The following is a 15,588-nucleotide window of genomic DNA, read 5'->3' as shown; positions in this document are numbered from 1 at the left end:
TAATGCAGAAGGGAAGATGAAGGTATTCCATTCTGATTGTGTGGCTCTAGTTGATAGACAAAATGTAGCTAAAAAAAAAAGCCAAAAAAACCCACAACCCCAGAACTTCCTTACTTCATGTATTTGTTTCTCCCTTGCTGTTCTGGCTCCCTGGTCCACTTGAGTTGTAAGAAATTTGTATCTGAATGAGTTCTGCCTTTGGTAATTCTTAACTTGGTATAAAGTACCAAAAACTGCCATGGGACATGTGTTGATGAAGTTATTTTTATTACAGACTCAGTATTGAAGCAAATAGCAATTTGTTTTAATTTCAGTGCTCAGATAATCTTCAATCTCAGTCTTGTAGAAGCATTCTACAAATTAATCAATTCTAATTCTGAAATGTAGTGTTTTGCCAGATTTTTACATAAAAAGTGGCCTGTGGCTTTGTGGCACAGGGCTCAATTCTGATCTTATTCACTTAATGATAACAGAGAAGTTTGATTTTGATGGCTGATTATCATATTATTCAATTTTTGCAGTGTCTCAAGGCATATAATTGTGCTGGATTTAATTTGGAAGGCATTTAATAGAAGCCATTTTTAAAACTAAGTACCTCATATTAAAGAAATCTATTAAGAAAAACCTGAAAAGCAAATGAGATGTTTTGGAAGTCAAAACCTGAAAACCACTGAAGTTTGCTAAAGGACAGTAAAATAAATTAATCCAACACCTAATAATAAAGTCTGATGCTTCCTCTCTAGCAGAGATACAAAATAAAAATCAAGGCTCTTTCAAATCTGTAATAAAATCTCTTGCTGTTCCTCATGTACATTATTATTTCCTTCTGTTTTGATAAAAGGTCTATTCCCCAGAGCACAAGCTTTGGACCTACACAAGACAGTGATTTGTGAGCTGTAATTGCCAAATAAATTATTCTCTTTCCTCTTGACAGAGCTTGCACTGGGATCATTCCCATTTAGCTCCCAATGTTTCTTAACCCCTAATGAGGAGAATTTGAGTTTCTTTAGTTTACTCACCTGTTTCTGGGTGCTGGGCAATTTTAACTCCTGGTTTTGCCCTGAAGTATCCTGGTGAGCAATCTTCAAAAGGGGAGATCCCAAAACTGCCTTACAAATAGAAAATACATAGAAATTAATATGTGGAGTCACTAGAAAATACGAATAAGCTCATGCTGAGCAGCAGAGCTGGAATTTGTCCCTGCAGCTGCCACCACGGCCAATCCAGAAGCCCCTGACCGTGTGTCCCAGCATCCCTGACACAGAAAGTTCCCCAGGTCCTTCCATGGGGCAGAGCAGCAATTATTTACAGGAAGCTCTCCCAGGCACCAGAGCTTTGACCTCTGGATTTAGGGCTGCACTTGAAGTGTGTTTAAAGTTGGACAACTTTAAACTCCAACACTCCCACGCTGGGCAGGGAGCACCTGCAGGGCTCTGCCAGCCCTGGGACCTCATTGTGGAGAGCCCTGAGCAACCTTCACCTCCAGGTCCCCAGATACCCTCCTGGGCAAGCACAGGGTCACACAGCCAGGGAGGTGCCTCCTTGGGTTGTTGAGGAGGTCTTTGAGCTTAAATTTCTGCAGCTGGGAGCCCAGCACTTTTAGGAGGAGGATGGCAACCACGAGCTCATGCTCTTCTTCAGGAGATCTCATTTCCTCCTCGGGGCTGTGCTGCTGTTCCCAGGATGGCCCAGGGGAAGCTGACACTTCAGCAGGTGAGTTAAGAAGTGGCTCTGCCATGGTCTAGAGCCTCCCTGCTCTTTACCTTGTGACCCCAACATCCTGTGGGCAGCAGTTTGCTGGAAATGCGTGGAGATACATTTGGGAGGACAAGGCTCATCTGCTGGTTTGCTTGTTAAAGTGAAGTTGGTGCTCAGCCAGGGAAAAGCCTGTCTGTGATGTGTTCAGCTTGAAAACCTTACTGCAGGAAAGGCCTTTTCTGCCTTTGTTGTGTTTTGCCTGGAGGAAATTTAGCCAACAGTGTGTTTTATCCCATATTGGCACTGTGCTGTCTGAATTGGGAACTGGCAACAGATACATCACCAGGGTTTTACCTAGTGCTCCAGAAAGATGGATTTGGGCAAAACAATATTTAGGAATTAACTTCTGCTGGGCAGTTCTGACCCTGGGAAGGTGCAGTGGGGATTTGGGTTCCCTTTGGGTGTGTTGGATTTCACTTGTAGCCTCTGGTGTGAAGCTGGGTGTGGAGAGATCACCACCCCCTGCTCTCCCTGGGACCTGTGAGAGGGGGAGGCACAGAAATCCCATCCTGTTTGTAATGTGGATGAACTTCTGGACAAAGTAGATTTTTTGGAAATTAATCTGTGGGTCATCGAGACAAGCACCCGTGTTCCAAGGTGTTTGCAGGTGAATCAGGGCATGTTTTATTTTCTAGTTACCTGTGCACAAAGCTACTTCAGACCACATTTACTACAGCTGGAAAACATCCATCCAGGCAAAGAGCCCTCCTGTATTACACTGCACTCACCCTGAAGCTGCACTCTAGGCAATTAAATTGATTTTTCTCCATTTGCATGTGTAAGGGTTGGAATTAGTACATCTCCCTCCTCCGTCCCCGTTGTGGTTTGTGTCTTGGAAATTCTGTTGCCTTGGTATGTGATGTCTTCTGGGCTCTGGATGGGAAAGCAAAAGTTTTCCAAAACTGCTGTGCAGGGATTTTTATTTTTCCCTTTCATGTTTTCTTTCAAACACTTCTCTTACACAAAACCCACAGAGAGAGTTCCAGGCAGCGTCCACCCATATGAAACCAGACATTTTTTTCCATAATCTTTTTATAGATTTGATAATATTTAACTCGGCGTGTATTAAAAATGTATGGAGTACATAAAATTCATTATAAATGTCACCAAACAGGCCAATGGCTTTTTAATATCACTGCCACAAGACTGTATTTTAACCTATTTCCTGTCTGGATCCATTCCAGTGGCAATTCCAGGAGGGGAATATATTTAGTCTATATTTACTTAGTCTGTTTAACTTTCAGTTAGTGTCTTTGGCTGATCCCGTGGCCGTGCTATTTTGGGATGATTTATACAATATTTACATTAAATTCTGCTAATATTTCCTTGCCTCTTGAAGTCGGATTACACTATTTACATCTCAAAGGCCCAAGTTGGAGGAATAAGCAGCTGTTCCAGGCACCAGAGAGAATTTAGTGTAGGGGAGGCTGCCAGCAATGAGACCATGAGTCTGAAATATTCGTGGAGGAATTATTTAGGATTGGACCAGTCCTCCATGAAGGAAGGGGGAATCATGGAATGGTTTGCGTTGGAAGGGACTTTAAAGCCTCTCTAGTTCCAAACCTCCTGCCATGGGCAGGGACAGTTTCCACTATCCCAGGCTGCTCCCAGCCCTGCCCAACCTGGCCTTGGACACTCCAGGCTGGGGCTGCCACAGCTTCATTGGAAAACCAACTCCAGGGGTGAGGTGGTTCCCCTCATAGGGAAGAATTTTTTCCCAATATCTAATCAAATCTGCCCTTTTTCAACTTGGAGCCATTTCCCCTTGTCCTGTGGCTGCACACTCTGGTCCCAAGTCCCTCTCCAGCTCTCTTGGAGCCCCTTTAGGCTCTGGAAGGGGCTCTTGGATCTCTCTGGAGCTGTTTCTTCTCCTGGCTGAACAACCCCAGCTCTTTCAGCCTGTCTTCACAGGAGAGGAGCTCCAGCCCTCTGAGCATCTTTGTGGCCTCCTCTGGACTTGTTCCAGCTTATCCATGTCTGTGGATCAGAGGGAATTCCCTCCATGTCTGCAGAGGTGGAGCAAAGCCCTCAGCTGAAGGCAATGAAGTGTCTCTCTCACTCTGGTCTCTGTGTGCTGTGGCAGGAGAAGCAGGACAGTGATCCTGAGCTGTGTGACTGAGCTTTCTACAAAGCTGAGAGAAACCTTCAAATCAGAGTTTGGGTACTTAATGAAAAAAAAAAAAGAAAATAGGTAAATTTTGGATTTATAAAAAAAATTAAGACAAAACCAGATTCAGCATCACTTAATTTAACTGCAAACATGCATCACAGTTGGAGGGGAAAACATTCCTCTCTTCATAAATGGAAATTTACCTTCAGGGTTGACCTGTGCAGTAACGAAGCAGCAACTGGATGAGATCAAAGTGCACAGAGCCAACCACCCTCAATCCCAACAATATTTGGCAGAACAAATGATTCTCCTGCATTGAAGGCACAATGTAATTTAGTGGCCCAGGGAAAAAATCCAAACTGTGAAAATATTTGACAGCTACTGTTCTCTAGAGGGGAGGAAGAAACCAAATTAGATGGAATTTTGGTCTATAATTAGTCTCAGAGGAATCTACAGATTTTTTAAGTATAGGGGATGGTTCCAACAGACATTCTTAATGGCTTGAAACTCTGGAAGCAAATCTTGCTTTGAAAGCCAGTGAAACTTTAGGATGAATAAATATTTTTTTTCTTTTTACTCAATTCGGTTCTCATTTTCAAGTCCATGAATTGCCTACAGTTCATGAACAAAATGTTTCAAGTCTTCTATCCTTGCTAGTCCACTCTAACATTGGACTGAAGGACATTCATTTTACTTTAAAAATGTCTAATTTGTAAAGTTCCTCACTTCAATACTAAGAAAATCTTCATCAGTAGTAGGAAAAACCTACCTGTTGAGAAATAATCTGTCATCCAGAAGGATTTTGTTGGCCTTGGAACAGATGAAATGACATACAAAAAAAGAATAAAAGGCAGAGCCAAAGACAGAATTGAAGCAGAAATTCCTGTGATTCAGAATGATCATGAAATAGAAATTCTTTCTGGCTTGGACAGCACAAAGCAAATCACAAGGCAGACAGATAAAACACCTCTGACTCCTCCATTTCACTGACATGAAATATCCTGAGCCATGGGGGTGGGAGGAAAAAAAAAAAGAGTTCAAATGAATCATTTCTGTTTTCTAGGAACAAGAGGGTGAGATTGCTAAAGAGCATTTTTAGCTCAGATGAATAAATAAATCAGAGCAGGGGATAATGGAACTTTTAACCCCTGCAGGTGTGAGGTGGTAACAGAATATTAACCAAATCTTTCCTGAAAGCTTTTGCTGACTCAGTCAGTGATAATCCCAGTCTGGGATACTCAGGCTGATTTATGAGCACTAAAAGGATGATGTGAGTTAAGTCACCTAAATTGCACCCTTCCCTAACCCCTCTGAATTTCCAGGGTGTATTTGCACTTACCCATCACTCAGGGCACCAAACTGTTGCCAGATTACTTTGTCAGAAGCTGAATTTCCCCTAAAAGGCCGCAGAGAGGATGTACAGTGTGAAAATGAGCATCAGACCCTGAGTGTGGCACACACCCCACTGAGACCAGCCCTCTGCCAGGGCAGCAGTGCCCATTTAGGACAACTGACACCACCTTTGCAGTCCACACAGGATTCACATCCTTTACAACCTAAAAACTATTAAGTGTTACTATATTTAAATCTTTTTTTAGATTTTTTTTTCCCACTCTGATCGTGTGCATATTGTGACAGGTGGGTTGGCTTTTGGGTTTTTTGGCCTGTTCAGAAAGAGATCACAGGGCAGTGATCATAATGAGGACTTCATTTAGTATCCTGCCTGCTTCTTCACTCCTGGACTGATGGGAAGGGATGTGATCTGCCACTGATGAAAGATTCTTCAGGCTGAGAACAGAGCAGGGGAGCAGGTGAGGGATCCATCCCTGGCATCTCACCCCTGATGCTGCCTTTGGCTCCCATCCTTTCTGCTGCTTCAGCTCCACTTCATTCTTCAGCACTGTGGCATGAATGGGTTTGAAGATCTCTGAGTCTATCAGAAAAAAAATCAATAGACAATGATCATTTTGGGCACAGGTAACAGAAGGTTCTTGCCCAGTGGTAAATATTTCCCCTGTGCTTTCCTGCCCAGTCCTGCTCTCCATGCTCAGCCTCAGAGGGGTAACCAGTTAAAAATCACTAAAACAATCTAAAAATCAGTGGAGTCCAGAGTTTTGTGGATGATTTGGAAAGACAAAATCCGAGGGAGCTGTGTCTGTAAGTGCTGTGTGTGCTGGTCTCAGTGCATGTTTTAGCACCAGTTAAGCACAGCATAATGGAACACAAGTCCATGTTTTTAGTCCCTTTATAAGTGTTTTTAATGTGATGCTCATACAGTTGAAGGCAGTTATTGAGCTCTAAGTAGGAACATCTGGAAGAAAATAATTTTCAATGTACATTGAAGTGTGCTGGGCAGCAGCAGTTTGGGAGGGACAGAGTGGAAAATTGCACATGTCTGGTTAAAATCCACTCAGTCCCTTTGGGTGAGGGCAGCTCTGGGTGCAGCTCCTGGAGGACAGAGAGTTTCATCCCTGCAGGTCTTGGCTGCCTGTGCAGACACCTCTCCATCCTGCTGGGCTGTTTCCACCTCCCCACATCATCTTTCCTGCTGGAAATGGCTCCTTGGCCTTTCCCTGCCCCGGGCTGTAGTCAGCCAGGGTGCACCCTCTCCTTTTGCTGTCATTTTTCTGCACACACACAAAGAGATGCTGCTGTTTCACCTGCATCTTGGAGATGCTGCTCTTCCTTCAGTGGGCTTTGGGCTTGCTTCAAATCCTCACATTTCTTCTGTCTTATTTGGATTGGTTTCATCCAACTGGTTGAAAACAAAGTTAAGGCAATGGCTGCTCTAAACTAGGTGTGCACTTTATCTGAACTCAGTGTCTTACAAACACTGTCCTCATGACATAAACGTGTAACTTCAGTGATATGGAAGTCACCAGAAAACTCAGATTTGATTCAGAAAGTACTTAAGAAATGAGAAATGTTAAATTTTTTAGGTCTAAACTTTTTTTTCAGCTAGTCACATACTTTTATTTTATTCTATTGTATTTTTTTAAAATTTCTTGTCAGACCAGCCCTAATGAATAAATCCAGATTACAAATTGGGAAATATTTTTCCTGAAGACGTAAGGTTAAACTAAAGCCAAGGAGACACTGGCTGTAGGCCTGGTGTTTAAAACACCAGCCATTTGTTTGTTATGGGCATCCAAACTCACATACAACTTCATTTTCCATCTGGCTGTCGCATTTTTTCTCCCAAGACTGGGTATCCCACCAACATTTTTCTTCATGAATCATCCCTCACAAGAAATTTCACCCCTCTTTCCATCTGTCTGAAATCCTTCCATGATAGCAAAATAAATTCCCTTTGTCTTCAGCCCTCTAGCAAAGGGCAAGCCCACAAACCTAACCCAAAGTCCTTTGTATGAATGTCAGAAGGGATGAGGATGGTTCTTAACGTGTATTTGGTTGGATTTCACTTTGGCATGTGAGATGTAAAGGCTGTGAGAGCAGGAGAATTTAATCTCTTTGGCCAGCAGGAACTGAGCCTATGCCTTTTAAAACTGCCCCCTCCTAGAACACATGTAAGCTTGCAAGTCAGGAAATAATAGAGAGACAATTATTCATCCAAGTATTAATGCTTCTTCTGGTATGCTTGTTTTTATTTTTGTGGGGCACAGCTTACTTTGGAGCTGGCCAGCATTTGGAAGCTCTCCATCCCCAGATCTGATATCCAAAACAGGAAGCGGATTTGACAGGCACATGCAACACTATAGGCAAACACAAAGCACCACCGTAAAGGGCTGGCTCTGGACCAGCTTTGTATGTGATGTTGAAACATTTGGTGTTCTCCTTAAGGTTCCTGCCAGGAAACATCTGTGAGATTCTGCTGCAGATAACATGAAGTGTTTGATCAATCCCACCTAGAGAGGCACTAGGAAAGGCTTCACTGCAGAATCAAAATGTGCCTCGTGTTGGGATAGCCTGGGTGACCTGAGGCTTGCAGGGCTGTTTGCATCACCTTGCTGGAGGTCCTCTCACCATTTCCTTCATCCATCTCCTCTCCATTGGCTGTCACAAATATCTAAACAGGATTTTTGTTTTAAAGAACCTTTTACACCCAGTTTATCCCATACAGGTTAATGGATTATTTAGCCTACTGACTGGAGCAGAAGCCATTGAAATTACTTCTGGCTGACTGGAAAATACATTCCAGCTCTTCTTAATAGAGAAATCCAAACAAAAATAGAAGGATGAAAGTTAGTGCAAAAGAAAAACCCCAAAACCACTGAAAGGCTTTTGTTCTCCTGGTGCACACCACAGCCTGATACACAGCAGAGCCTGGTAGTGCTTGGCCCTCCTGTGACATTGCTCCAGCAACCTCTCAGTGATTAAAATAAGGCTCCAACCTCGGGGCAAGGTCAAACAGCCCTGCTGCTCCTGGAGGCCTCAGCACCAGCCTGGGGATCAGGAGTTCAGGCTGCCACAGTGGTGCAAATGAAACTGCAGCTCACAAAACCTTTCTTTTTTCCTCAACAAAACTCAATCGAGAAGTGACAGCTTTTCCTCCCTCTGAAAATCTGTGCTAATGGACACTCTTGGTTTGGTTTCCCTGCTTCCCTGGTGCTGAGCCACGCAGGACCAAAAGAGCAGAGTGTATTTATTCCAAATGCCACCATGCTGCCATTGAGAATTGACAATGTGGCAGCACAGAAATACCTCCAGTATTTAACTTCTGTTCCCTTAAGCAGCAGACTAAGGATTTCCAAAAGAAGATGATGTGTTTGTCCCCACCTGTAATAAGAAGAAAATAAATCTGTTGGGTGTGATGCTCTCACCATACTGACTTGACACCTTTTCTATAATTATCCCCATGTGTGGCTGCAAACGCCCCTGGAGCAGGTGACTTATCTTGCCTTAAACATTGTCACTTAGCAACTGAGGTCAAAAATGCAGAGATTGGTGTCCTGAACAGCAGGTGCTGCTCCTGAACACGAGTAATATCTTCTCTTCTACCTTCCATGGCATCACTTCTCTTTCTCAAATGCTTGAAACAGCAACCAGCGAAAGCTGAGTGACTGCTAAAACCAAAGGAACATTCTTGGCAGCAGAAACTTCTTCTTCAGGAGCCAGGTATGGTCCTGGCAATACTCTGTGTTGCTCCCAGTTAGGCTGGAAGGTCTGTGAGAAGGAACCCTTTCCATCTCTGTTCCATGTTCCAAAAGCCTGTTCCCATTCCAGCACCTGAGCAAAGCATGGCTGAGGGGTTTGCAGGAGCACATGTGGAGCTTCCAGCCAAGCTGGGTACCTGTGTCCACAGATCAAATGCTCGTGTTTGCACATCTGACATTTGTAAAACTGTCCTAAGGACATTTTGGTTACAACCTTTGCTTAGCACAATGTTTACCTGTGCTGCTAAAGAGAAGGTCAGAGCACCACACCAGGAGGAACTGTGTTGTTTCCTTCCTGTGCCCATTCCCTGTCACTTTTTGGAGAGATTCTTGTTTATCTTATGTCTCTCAATCACAAGTTGCCTTAGCAACAGTCAGACTGTGGATGCACAGACTGTGGATGCAATTAAACCACACTTGCACCTTATTTTTCCCACAGAAATTGTAGAGGTACACAAGAAACACCTTTCCTGGTGTGGTATTGAGAGAGACTTGGACCATTACAAACTACAAAAGTCAAAAAGGCAGCCTGGTTTGGAGAGGATGTCTGTCCCAGTGGCCATAGCTTTTATAGGTGTAAATCAGGGAGTCCAGGTTGCAAAGGCTTTGGGGGCAGGAGTTGCTTTGTGTGGGCATTGCACAGCACACTGTGAGGTCTGAGCACTATCAGAAAATGGAGGTGAAGTTTAATCGCTGCACTTTCCTTCAGTATCAGCAAATGGCTCTTTTCCCCAGCAGTTAATTAAGTCAGCATAGGAAGGAGAAAGTTTCACTTGGCTATAAAGAGCCCTCCCCTCTGGATTCCACGTCCCGCATTGAAGTGCTGTGGACAAACCAAATGACAAGTGTTCCCAACACCAGTGCTCACTGCAGCCTCCAGCACTGGCCACTCCCTGCTTCAGGCTCTCCTAAAAAGCCAAATTCTTGGGCTGTGATAAACTGGTAGGGGTGGAACAAGCTCCGAGGATTTAATAAGATGCATTTAATAATAAATGCATGTGGCCTGCCCTCAGAGGCTGGCAGCGAACACGTCACACTGCAGGGATCTCATCAGTGCCTTTGCCAAATAATTCTGGTTTGTCCCTCACATCGTTCCTCACATGTTTCAGGCTGAGGGAGAGTTCAGTACAGCACCAGAATGAAAACACAGTTTTACTTTTCTCTGAGAGGCTGGCTCACCTGAGTGGGGAGTGAGAAAACGTGGAATTCCTCTCTTTGTGCCAGAGCTGGGCAGTCAGCGTGGTTTGAAGCCAAAGCTGATGAGAACTGATTGAGTGACTGGAGGGAGGAATTCCTCTGGGGAGGTATTCAGCCCTGCAAGAAGCCTGGGACAAGCAGGATGTTCCCGTGAGCAGGAAGGAATGGGGAACTACGCAAGGCATGGACGCCGCTGGTCACGAGCCATCAAGTAGGAAGATGAGAGAGGAAACAAAGGGCATTGTGTGGGGTGCTGGAGCTCTGAAACAGGAGCTGACTCCAGCTGAGGACGGTGATGGCATTACAAGAAATCCCACAGTTGTTTGGCAATGCTGTTGATATTGGGAATGAGGTATTTTGGTTCAAAGCCATCTCCCCATCATTCCACGAGCTCTGCTGGGCCTCTGTGAGACAGCCTTGAGCACGAACTTGACTTCCCTGCTGCTTAGTTTTGATTGTGACTGTAGCATTTTATCTCTTTATGAAAACTGTTGTAATCAGAGTGTCCTAGACCCTCTCCCTGCAGTTTGAAGGCAAACTGGGAATGTGGACTGTTGGTGCATTTTGAAGGGAAAATGCTCTGATAAGAGGTGAAAGGTTCGGAGGTAGCGAGAGGTTGATATGAATGCACATAAAATCTATTAACAAAAAGCTTTGAGTAAACTTTGACTTTTAGATAATGAGAAAGGGATTGGTTTGTTTTTTAAAGTACAGAGAAGCACATTTTCCTGATTTCTCTTCTGCCCCAAATGTAAAACATCTTTTATTGAAATCAGAGCAGTTATTGCATAACCAATAAAAGTAGAATTGAGTTTATAACCTTTGATGAACAATATCTCTATATTAAATTAATCAATAGCACGTGGAAAAACCCTGAAATACTGATTTTGTTTCTTCAGACACAAAACTGACCAAAAGCCAGGTTAAAATAAAATAGCAACTGGAAGGTTTTTAAGTCAACAATTTTTTATTGCCAATTTATTCCCTCAAAGTGTGGGGCTGTAAAATTTGGATTGTTAATGGGATGGAGAAGCACAGATTTCAGCTACTTCTTCATTGCAGTGGGTATTGCCAACCTAACAATGCAGTTCCAGGGTGCTGCTTTCAATGAGGGGTAACTTGTGCCAAAAAAAGCAACACTTATAAATTAGGTCATATATTCATGGTGTCCGATTGTTTCATGTACCAAGTTTACTGAGTATTTTCTTTAAGGGTAAAGAATAACCAAAGGTATATTGCACAGACTATTCTTCAAAATAAGTTTCCAAAAATAATAAACACAGGAAAGCAAGTTCATATCAGTTATTAAAAACTCAGCTAATAGAATTTAAAGTAAGTAAAGTAATTTTTTTTTTCTAATAGAAGAGCGGAAAAAATTATTCTTCTTTTCCAGGAGAACTTTCCGTGCTAAATTACACTAATGTACAAGAAGTGTAAGAATGCTACAGTTTCAGCAGGATAAATGAAGTTATATATGATAGACTACAATTTAAACCATGCATGTTTTATGAGTAAGGAGAAAACATTTATGAGAACATTTATGATGAAGGTGAGGTGCAAGGAGTGTCCCTGTGCCAACACAATCGTTCTCATTGCTTCAAAAAGGGGGAACAAGCTCACAGGGAGCTGTTCCTGATTCCTTGCCCTTCAGTTCTCAGATGGAAAGCACAAACTGTGTCCATCGATTGCTTTGCAGGTACATTTACTGTATACATTTCCAATCATCAAACCAAAGGCTGGGATTTGCTTTCTGTCCAATAATCCTCATTTTCTCTGAAATGGGAACTATTGATCCCTTATGTTTCACTTTAATCCAGACTGTATTGCTGAACAAGTACTTTGAAATGTGGCTGTAGGATCATCCTTCCTAAATTAGAGTTTCTCTGCTTCCTGATACAAACAACTAGTCAGAGCAGAACTGCTCTCCACATTGAAAACAGACAAACAACAAAAAAAAAAACCAGATTTTTTTTTTATTAATGCTCAAAAGTCTAGTCCTTGAGTTTAAGATGAATGCACACAGTCTCTATGCAATGTAGCCTTAAATGCTTAACAGGCTGAGTAAAAAGACTTAAAAGAACATTCTAAGTAACCTCACAGAGGCCGGCAGGATCCACCTAAAATAACTCAAATGCTTTTGAGGAATGGCTATGGAGTGTTAAATATTTCCACCTATTCATCCTGTACCAACCCAGCTCAGAGCAAACTAGGCTGGAGGCTGGGACAGCAGAGGTACAACAGCACAAGACTTCTGGTTTATATCCTTAGTAATAATCAGGGCAGGATTAACTAGCAAGGCAGAACACAAGTTGATCTAGTAATATTGGTAATGTTGCCTTACTCAGCAAATCCTTTTGCTGTCATGTTAATTATTTGCTGAAGCCATTTGCTACTTAAACTGTGAAAGCTGAAATGCATCTGTGATTTTTCCTTTTAATCTTTGGCTAAGGACTTTGTAGTAGATAATCCAGCAGAGAGTGTATGGTGGGTTTGTGATTTCTGTTGCCAAATGTATCTGTGAATGAACTTTGTAGCTCTGAAAACACAGAGCCCTTTATGATTATTTGCCAAAAAAGCCATTACAAGCTGTTTGGAGGCTGGTACTTGTGTTCAGCCTCCTTCTATGTTATTGTTAGCTTTAAAGGGAATTAATCAGAGGGTGAAGCAGAGCTCCCACCCAGAGTTCAGTCAGAATGCTGGAATATGTTTGCACCCCTCAGCACATGGATGGAAATGTTCAGCTGAAGCAATGCAGGTGGTCAGACCATGCCCTGGATCACACCAATTCCCAGGGTTTCCCCAGCCCTGGCAGCTGCCTGCTGCTCCCACACAGGAAAGGGAATTATTCCAGGGACTGTGCCTTAATTACACTCTGGCAAAGGGAGTTGGTGTCTGTGCAGTGTCAGTGCTGCAGAGGAACGAGCCCTGCTGAAGTCCCCAGCGTGAGCGAGGCAGTTCAGGAGCAACGCTCTGCAGGCTCCACACCCTCCTCTGCTTCTCTGCTCCAGCTCCAGGGTATTGCTGCTCTCAGTGGAATTTAATTCAGCCCATGTGAAGGCTGAGTGATGGTCAATTTTGCATTCTGCACCTAAAGTGTTTTGGAAAGATTGCAGCCTGGCTGGTGCTGGCTGTAGGAAGAGCTATTTCATAATGGGAGCACAGATGTCCTCAGCAAAAATTAACAAAGCTCATCAAAACTTCCTTTGTTGCCCAGTGAAAAACACTCCTTGAGATACAGAAAAGCACATTTTTAAATGGAAGAGAAACCAAAGTATCTTGTATAATGTAAGATTTTTATTTTTTTTTTTTCCATATGGAACTATTTCTACCATGAAAAGACTTCATTGCCTTCATTGTTCCATTCTCTTGTAATTTTCTTCAGTAGTAATATCAGCAAGGGGCATCACGAATGCTTTCCACTTCCAGGAGGGCTTTATAAATGAGACTTCAAGGTGTTTTTTTGTTGACTCCACTGTTCTTTCACTTGTGCCTTTCCACTTGGTTCAGTGGAGGTTGCAGGTCTCCAGGCCAGCACAGAAGGATCTTCCTGGGTGAAGGGCAGCTGTCTGTCTGTCCTAACAAACACAAGTCTTTTCCTTGGACACTCCAGGCTGATGTGTTTTGGCTCTGTCCAGGCAAAGAGTTAATCCTTACTCTACAGAAACATTGGGAAGTTGAAAAATATGACAGTGAAGTAACAGCAAAACACAGCACGCTAGGAGGATGAGAAGGAACATTGTATTTGCCAAGGGTTTTTTTCTGTTGTTGCACCAGATGAAGGAAGGTGATAAATTCCTGATCGCTCCGTTTTGTGCCTGCACTTGAGCACTGCAGCATTAGCAAGGAGGAAGAAAAAGCAGACACCTGGATTGATGAGACACACCAGATGTGTGAAAGCACGGAATGAAATAACAGCCAAAACGGTGAGAAACGAATGAAGCTGCGTCGTTCTTTTTTTAACTTTTAATGAGGCTGGTGCTAACACACTGGGGCTCATTAGCAGCTGACGGACGGCACTGAAGCTGGCCAGCCCCAGCAGCAGCTCTGCCTTTGTTCCTGGTGGACACTCGGAGGGATGCGGTGCCGCAGGACCAGGCACGGCCAGCCCGGGGCACTGGTGACATCTAGAGGATTCCACTGGCGACATCGAGAGGACTGCACTGGTGACATCGAGAGGACTGCACTGGTGACATCGAGAAGACTACACTGGTGACATGGAGAGGACTCCTCTGGTGACATCAAGAGGAACTCCACTGGTGACATCGAGAAGACTCCACTGGTGACATCGAGAGGACTCCACTGGTGACATCGAGAGGATTCCACTGGCGACATCGAGAGGATTCCACTGGTGACATCGAGAGGACTCCACTGGTGACATGGAGAAGACTCCACTGGTGACATGGAGAGGACTCCAGTGGTGACATCTAGAGGATTCCACTGGTGACATCGAGAAGACTACACTGGTGACATCGAGAGGACTCCAGTGGTGACATCGAGAGGACTCCACTGGTGACATCGAGAGGACTCCACTGGTGACATGGAGAAGACTCCACTGGTGACATGGAGAAGACTACACTGGTGACATCGAGAGGACTCCACTGGTGACATTTAGAAGACTCCACTGGTGACATTGAGAAGACTACACTGGTGACATCGAGAGGACTCCACTGGTGACATGGAGAGGACTCCACTGGTGACATGGAGAGGATTCCACTGGTGACATGGAGAGGACTCCACTGGTGACATGGAGAGGACTCCACTGGTGACATGGAGAGGACCCCGGCTCTCGGCACCAGCAGGGCACGGGTGGGCTGCCGGGCCATGGGGCATCTCCTGCTGCTTCTGAGCTCGTCCCACAGTGATGGGGCAGAGGAGAGCGTTAAAATCCGCTCCGTGTGCACGTGTAGCTGCCCTGAGGAAACGCTCCGCTGCAGCCTCAGATCTCATTAACTGAGGGTGTAAACTGCACTGCTGCGAGCAAGGGATGGACCAAAACCTGCTACTTCACTGCTGGGACTGATCAGGAGCCTGTGCCTGAGGAAGCTCTGACAATGTCCCCAGACCGTGACAGTGTGTGACACAGAGCAGATGCAGCTGCTGTGCTCTGGGAGCATCTCCCCTGTTCCCCTCCCAGTCGCTGATGGTATCTCGCCCTGGAAGCAACGCACAAATAATCAGAATTATGACTACAACTGCACCTACAGTGCATCGATACCCTCAATTTCCTGCAGTCCTAATGACAGGCAGGTTCCAGGCAACATGAAAAAATACCCAGAGAAGGTGTAAGTGGGAGCTCCAGCTGCTCTGCAGGGCTGCTGCTTCCCAGCTCTTGTGGGAATGTCACTGCAGTACCTTCCTGAGAGCCTGGCTTTGCTCAGCCTCCGTGCTGCTGGCAGCTCCCACTCTCCC

The 15,588-nt window shown here is 44.3% G+C and overlaps 1 long non-coding RNA gene across 1 annotated transcript in view; it reads right to left on the bottom strand.

Moving 5' to 3' along the window:
- The window catches only part of LOC146765739 (uncharacterized), a 16,763-nt gene extending 1,175 nt beyond the window's left edge, over positions 1–15,588 (bottom strand). Inside the window, exon 1 of the long non-coding RNA XR_014949699.1 lies at positions 1,020–15,588. This is a non-coding gene — a long non-coding RNA (uncharacterized LOC146765739). The remainder of the gene's footprint in view (positions 1–1,019) is intronic.

The sequence above is a fragment of the Lonchura striata genome, chromosome 20 (genome assembly GCF_050655825.1).
Source record: "Lonchura striata isolate lonStrDom1 chromosome 20, ASM5065582v1, whole genome shotgun sequence".
In the NCBI taxonomy this organism is placed as follows: Eukaryota; Metazoa; Chordata; class Aves; order Passeriformes; family Estrildidae; genus Lonchura; species Lonchura striata.
This window is presented reverse-complemented; position numbering and strand designations above follow the sequence as displayed.